We start from the raw sequence: 7500 nt of genomic DNA, 5'->3' as shown, positions 1-7500 counted from the left end.
TCAATAGGTTTAGCCAGAGCATTTATAACACGACCCAAATAAGCCTCGCTCACAGGTATCTGAGCAATTCTTCCTGTTGCTTTTACAGAACTTCCCTCTTGTATCATTAAACCGTCACCCATTAATACAACACCAACATTATTTGACTCCAAATTAAGAGCAATGCCTATTGTACCTTCTTCAAATTCTACTAACTCGCCTGCCATTACTTCATCAAGACCATGAATACGAGCAATGCCGTCACCTACTTGAAGTACAGTGCCGGTATTCACAATCTTTACTTCTCTATTATATTGCTCAATGCGTTCACGGATAATATTACTAATTTCGTCGGCTCTAATCGTTGCCATGAGTCTTTCTTATTTCTTTTTCAGAAGCAAGGGAAAAAAATAATACCTACAGTAGAGTAGAAGGACTAATCAGTTATTTCTTTCATCGCACCAAACATACCAATATTTACATTGATGGTGCGTAAATGTAACTCGCTGTTCAAACAACTATTCAGAGTTCCTAGAGCTCGTTGTAAGGCTTGTTGGAAAACCCGTTGTCGGACTTGATTAATCGCTCTTTGTTGTTCAAACTGAATGGTTTCGTTTTTGTAATTTTCTAATTGTTCCAAATTCTTATAAGTTGAATTAATCAAATTCAATTTTTCTCGTTCTATTTCAGAATATCCATTCACTCGAAACTGATCGGCTTCCATTTCCACTTTCCGTAAGCGGGCCCTGGCTTTTTCCAGCTGTTCAATGGCCCCCCCACGTAGTTCTTCTGAATTTCGAATAGTACTCAAGATCCTCTGTTTTCGATTATCTAATAAATCACTTAATGAAAGTAGATTATCTTCTCATTCAGTTCAAAACTTCCATGATCTCTTCCCGAACCAAACATGAACCTTTCGATTCATTTGGCTCTCACGCTCAGTTACTTATGGGGCATTTCCGTATCTTTTTTTTTATGTAATGAGCCTATCCTCTCTTCTCTGTTCATATTCCAAAATGGAAAATAGATCATTGATCCAAGACCAGAACATTCGGAGGACTCTTCCGACCAGACAAAAATCTGTAATTATCGGCAAAGTTGTTTCTTTTTTTTTATTAATTTTCTGAAAATTCAAAAAATGCTTTTTACTTTATACATAGGTCGTCGATTCAGCATTGGAAAAAGGGTAGGGTGCCCATTTTTCCAGTAACTGGTTCAAATCATTTTATCGGTATGAGTGTTATATATCGGATAAATTGCCAACTATTTATTTTGAAACCATCTCCATACTAACATAGTGGTAGAAAGAGTACCATGTCGCGCCTGGACTTCAAACGGTTTAGTTTTAACCATGTTAATAGTCCCACATTATTGGTTGATAGAGAATCAAAGTGGATTTACCAATGAGTCACGAAATGCTATGGTTCGTCCATATGATTTCTTAACTTATTCAGAAGTAATTCGCGAGATCGTGCACCCTTCTTTCCTAGTTATAGTTATAAAGAAAAAAAGAAAATGCAGCTGGTTAGATCCAGCCTATTCTTGAAATAAACAACTCGCACACACTCCCTTTCCAAAAAAGATCAATACACCAAGTACTACACTTAGATTTATTGGATTTGTTGCTAAAATATCGGTATTAAACCCGAAACTCCCGGCGGATGGCCAGTGACCCAAGGAAACGAAAGAATCGGTTACAGTTTTCATATGATCTCCTCTTATAGATAGGACTAACAAAATCAAACAGAGTTCATTTTGTATCACTTCATCCCTTTTTTTTTATTGATTTCTAAATAGATTTCATTATTCTAGTTTTCAATTGTTTTATTATTTATTGTAATTGAAGTTCCCACTAAGAAAAATACTTATTCGAATTAGGTCCAGATCTCATGTCAATTGTGAAATACCTCGTTTGTTGCAACGCTTTCTAAAAACCAAAAAGGTTTCAATTGGAGTAAGAACGGGAAGAAAGAAAGCGAGTGGGTCTGCTAATTCCTCATCCTCAAATCAGTCCTTCCCGCGGGATATTGTCTCAACGAATAAGTGATTGTAGGAGTGAAATCTTGATATAATTCAAAAAAATAAGTGGCAAATTCAAGGCAATAAAATAAGAAAAAACTGTCAAATTTCTAGGATTAAACAAAAGGATTCGCAAATAAAAGTGCTAATGCCACGACCAGCCCATAAATTGTTAAAGCTTCCATAAAAGCCAGACTAAGCAACAAAGTACCTCGTATTTTACCCTCTGCCTCTGGTTGTCTCGCGATACCCTCTACGGCTTGTCCCGCAGCAGTACCTTGACCAACTCCGGGTCCAATAGAAGCAAGCCCTACGGCCAATCCAGCAGCAATAACGGAAGCGGCAGAAATCAGTGGATTCATGGTAAGCTCCTCGCACCAAAATAAAGAAATGGTTAATGATACAATCAACCAATGAATTATTACTTACCTAAGATATATCCAATTGAAGTAACTAAGAACTTTGAATTGAAGTAATGATATTATTGAATCATCAGAACGACTTCTATATCTCGTTTTTAGTTCCCACCCATGGAGTCTTTATCAATCCCTACGGCTCTAGTCCTTCCATTTCGTCTGTGATGAATGAATAAACAGATGAAATGGGAGGACTTTTCTATTGGGATTCTCATCTAAATTCACAGTGGGATCGTAAAGGAAATAAGATCTATGAATAGTTCATAATATAACTAGTCAATATATATAATATCACATATACATATGTTTCTTACATAGCGTAAACCAACTATTCCCATCTTATATACATTACATCCGGATTCGAGAATCCCCCTTTGAAACATACACAAGAGTTGGCTTATAGCCATTATATATGCCTAATTCGACCTCCTAACCTATTTTTTTCTCATCTGTAAATTATTCTTTGCCTTTTCTTTATCATTATCCCGCATGAATCCAAATAGACGGATTCATTAGCCTAAATCATTACATATCAATACAATATCAGAATTTGATTGATCTAATTGCATGCAATTAATTAGAATTTCTTTCAATCGTTGAATTAACTCAAATGAAATGGCAATCGTTCTATAGAATATAGAACATCGTTTTTTTGTTTAATCGCACATCGGAACCAAATAGCATAACAATTTTTATTCAAAGCAGGAATCGTAATATCGTAATTGAATGAACAAATCGAAATAGAATATTCATTGGGGGTATGACATAAATGGGCCGGGAATCTTAGGAAAAAGATCTTTTAGATCTCTTTTTTTTACAATTCCTGAATATCAATCATATCGGAATCTTTTTTGCTACTACTCTAGATTGTATCTACCATATTTGTATATATTATGTTCCCAAAATAGCTTATGCTTATCTTGAGTCGCCCATACATTTAGGCTAAAAAAAGACTAAGACTCTTTTGAAAGCTAGTCAATGATGACCCTCCATGGATTCACCTATATAAGCCGCGGCTAAAGTTGCAAAAATAAGAGCTTGAATACCACTTGTAAATAATCCAAGGAACATGACAGGTATAGGAACCACTGAAGGTACTAAAGAAACAAGAACAACAACTACTAATTCATCAGCCAATATATTCCCGAAAAGTCGAAAACTAAGTGATAAGGGTTTTGTGAAATCTTCTAGGATGTTAATTGGTAAAAGTATTGGAGTTGGTTGAATGTATTTACCGAAATAACCCAATCCTTTTTTGGTAAGACCCGCATAGAAATATGCCACGGACGTAGGTAAAGCTAAAGCAACAGTAGTATTTATATCATTTGTGGGTGCGGCTAACTCCCCGTGAGGTAACTGTATGATTTTCCGAGGTAAAAGAGCCCCTGACCAGTTAGAAACAAAAATAAATAGGAACATAGTTCCAATAAAGGGAACCCAAGGACCATATTCTTCTCCAATCTGGGTTTTGCTCAAGTCTCGAATGAATTCAAGGACATATTCGAAGAAATTCTGACTGTCGGTCGGAATGGTTTGTGGATTCCGAACAGCTATAGTCGCTGAACCTAATAAGATGGCAATTACGACCCACGAAGTAATAAGTACTTGGGCATGGACTTGGAAACCGCCTATTTGCCAATAGAAATGTTGGCCTACTTCCACGCTGGATATATCGTATAAGCCTTTTAGCGTGTTGATGGAACATGGTAGAACATTCATATTGCCCTCTGACAGAAATAGAACTTAAAAAGGAATTATTTTGATTCCACTATCTCTTTCTCAACTCGTCTACTTGAATCATATATTTCAGTTCGGATACCAAGTAATCACATAATATCCCCAGTTATTTTTATCTCTTTTTTGATATTCAGAAATAGTAACCGATTCAATATCAATAAATCTATGGAGTTCCCGAAGTAATTGACTTATCTTATTATTAATCAACGATTTGTTATATAGCTAGAACGGCCCTCACAAATTGCGAATACTAATTTGTTAAGAATTAATCGGATTGAAGCTATAGCATCATCATTGGCTGGAATCGAAATATCTGCGAGATCCGGGTCACAATTTGTATCAATTAAACAAATCGTTGGAATTCCCAAAGTTACACATTCTCGAAGAGCCGTATATTCTTCTTGCTGATCAACGATGATTACAATATCAGGCAACCCCGTCATATATTTGATCCCACCCAGATATGTTTGCAAGTGATATAATTGTCTCTTCAACATTGCTGCATCTCGTTTCGGAAGGTGGTTGAGTCTTCCCGTCTTTTGTTCCGCTCTCAAATCCCTGAACTTATGAAGTCTCGTTTCTGTAGTGGACCAATTCGTTGACATACCACCGAGCCATTTTTTATTAACATAATGACACCGAGCCCTTATTGCAGCCGATGCTACTGAATCAACTGCTTTATTTTTGGTACCAACTATTAAGAATTGTTTTCCCCTACTTGCTGCATCAAAAACTAAATCACAAGCTTCTGATAAAAAACGAGCAGTTCTAGTAAGATTTGTAATATGAATACCTTTACGCTTTGCAGAGATGTAAGGTGCCATTCTAGGATTCCATTTCCTAGTACCATGACCAAAATGAACTCCTGCTTCCATCATCTCTTCCAAATTTATGTTCCAATATCTTCTTGTCATTTCTCCCCACGCTTCCTCTTTTTTTTTTTTTAAGAGATGCGGTACCCTAAATCCTAAATAAATAATTGTTCCGATGGAACCTTCTACCGTAGATTGACTGTTGATACACGCGCCAAGCCATTAATTTCTTTCTATTAACTATATATCTTTATTACCAAATCAAATGACCGGACCAGGTAGTTAAAGTTAAGTTAAAAGGATGAATCCCCTCTTAGGAATCATTAAATCCCGTAAATGATTGTTCTGATGGATCATGGAAATTCTTTGGGATGCAAGAATCAAATAATTCTCTGTGTTGGAACAAAATATCTCTAAATTCTCCCCTGAATAGATTCTTCTTTTTTATTTCCAAAGGAATGTTGCTGTGTTGCCTTGAACGGTACACTAATCCTTTGAATCCGGTACCAACAGGTATCATCCCCCCCAGAACAACGTTCTCTTTCAGACCTTTCAACCAATCGATACGACCTCGTAGAGCGGCTTTTGCTAAAACTCGAGCAGTTTCTTGAAAACTCGCTTCGGATATGAAACTTTGAGTATTCAGAGACGCCCTCGTTATTCCCAATAAGACGGCTCGATAACAGATCGCTTCTTCCAAAGCGCGCCCCGTTCGTTCCGCTCGCAACAATCCAATTAGTTCTCCGGGCAAAAAAACATTAGACATTCCATCTTCTGAAACCAACACTTTTGATGTTATTTGACGCACAATAATTTCTATATGTCTATTATGAATTTGCACCCCCTGGGATCGATAAACCTTTTGAATCTTATTAACCAACGAGATACGACTTTGTGCTATGGTTAACTCAGCGCCAATCAAAAATCCCCAAGGAATTCCAAGAATTCTTGTTATACGCCCGTTCCAACCTTCAACCCTCTTTTCTAGGTTCATTGATATTGAATCAATCGAGCGCACTTCTAACACTTGTTCCACTTTTGGAAGACCTTGCGTTATATCACCCGATCTCGATTTTTCATATATAAATGTAACTAATGTATCTCCTTCGTAAAGGGTTTCACCATAATGTCCATGAACAGTTGCTCCCGGAGTAGCCAAATAGGGTTTAGCTGATCTTATTACTAAAGAGTCAACACGAACAATTAGAACCTGACCCGATTTGAGGTGTGGTCCATATTTGGATATACATACATTTTCACAAATAAACTGCCCAAGACTAATTATTGTCGATGTCGATTCACAATAATCGTGATGGAGAAAATGCCAATTCAAATTGAATGGATTCAAAATCATGTTATTGCCTGTATCGGGATTATAAATTCTCCCATTTTCATCCATTAAATAAGATTTAAGTACTTGGAAAGTCTGTTTTAAATTGTCAAGTAGCAAATATTTATTTACCAAGATCTGATTATGAGTTATTAAATGATAAGATGAAGAAAAGTTCGCAATTTTAGGCACAATCCCTAAAGGACCCAACAAATTTCTAATTGTAATTAGGGGGTCCCTTTTAATTGATTCTTTTGTAACATTGTTGTTATATTTAACACCGTTGAATGGTCCCATTCGAGAACAATTAGATGATGACAAAATGATCAAAGATTGGGATTCCTTATTTCGGTTCAACAACGTACGAATAGTTCCTTGATGTTGGGGAAATGATTGTTGATGTTGAATCCCTGCCTTGGGATAAAACGGATTGGGATTGGTACGATCTGATACATTATTAGGGATCAATATAAATCCTGACCCCCCCGGATCATTCCTTTTTCCGGTATACGAAATAGGGGACTTCACTAAGTCCATTCTTATGAAATCTCGAATCAGATTATTTACCCTTACTTCAACAAAGGAGGCATGAACCTCCTCTACAGACGAACCCCTTTTGTCTTGGTCCCAATTCAATACTAAACAAGTTCGAACTAATTGAATACTTGTGTGAGAAATTCCTCGAATTGGTTTTCCATTTCCATAAAGGATATAATTGACAACTCGAAGTTGCACATTATCCCTTTCCTGCAACAGATCGTGGGGAAAAAGCGTTGCTAAATTTATCCCATCCGCTATTTCATATGTGACTACGGGTCGAACCAAAACAAAATACTTTTTTTTGATAGGCGTGATCCGTTGGACATAGATCCAATTTTTCCATTTTTTGGATTCCTTAGCATTTTTATTTCCCGTTCCTGGTGGTATTAAGATGCCGCTGTGCCAGGATATCTTATCTGTCTCTCCAGGAAAATGGATATCTCCAGAAAATATTTTCAGTTCAATCCTTTTTTTTTTTCTCTCCACCCGGACCAATCCACCTACTCGGCTTCTTATATTTAAAGTGATTCGTGTATCTACCCCAATAATACTATTGTTCCGTACCATTATGGAAGAAGATCCGGATAAGATATGCACTTCCTCGGGAATGAAAAAAAATCGATCTACTTTCTTTTGGTATTTTTGCCTAAATTCTTTTGCTCTTCGA

This window comes from Eschscholzia californica, unplaced genomic scaffold (genome assembly GCF_041429995.1).
Source record: "Eschscholzia californica isolate CP2 unplaced genomic scaffold, dmEscCali1.0.p SCAF_174, whole genome shotgun sequence".
NCBI classification, from domain to species: Eukaryota; Viridiplantae; Streptophyta; class Magnoliopsida; order Ranunculales; family Papaveraceae; genus Eschscholzia; species Eschscholzia californica.
This window is presented reverse-complemented; position numbering follows the sequence as displayed.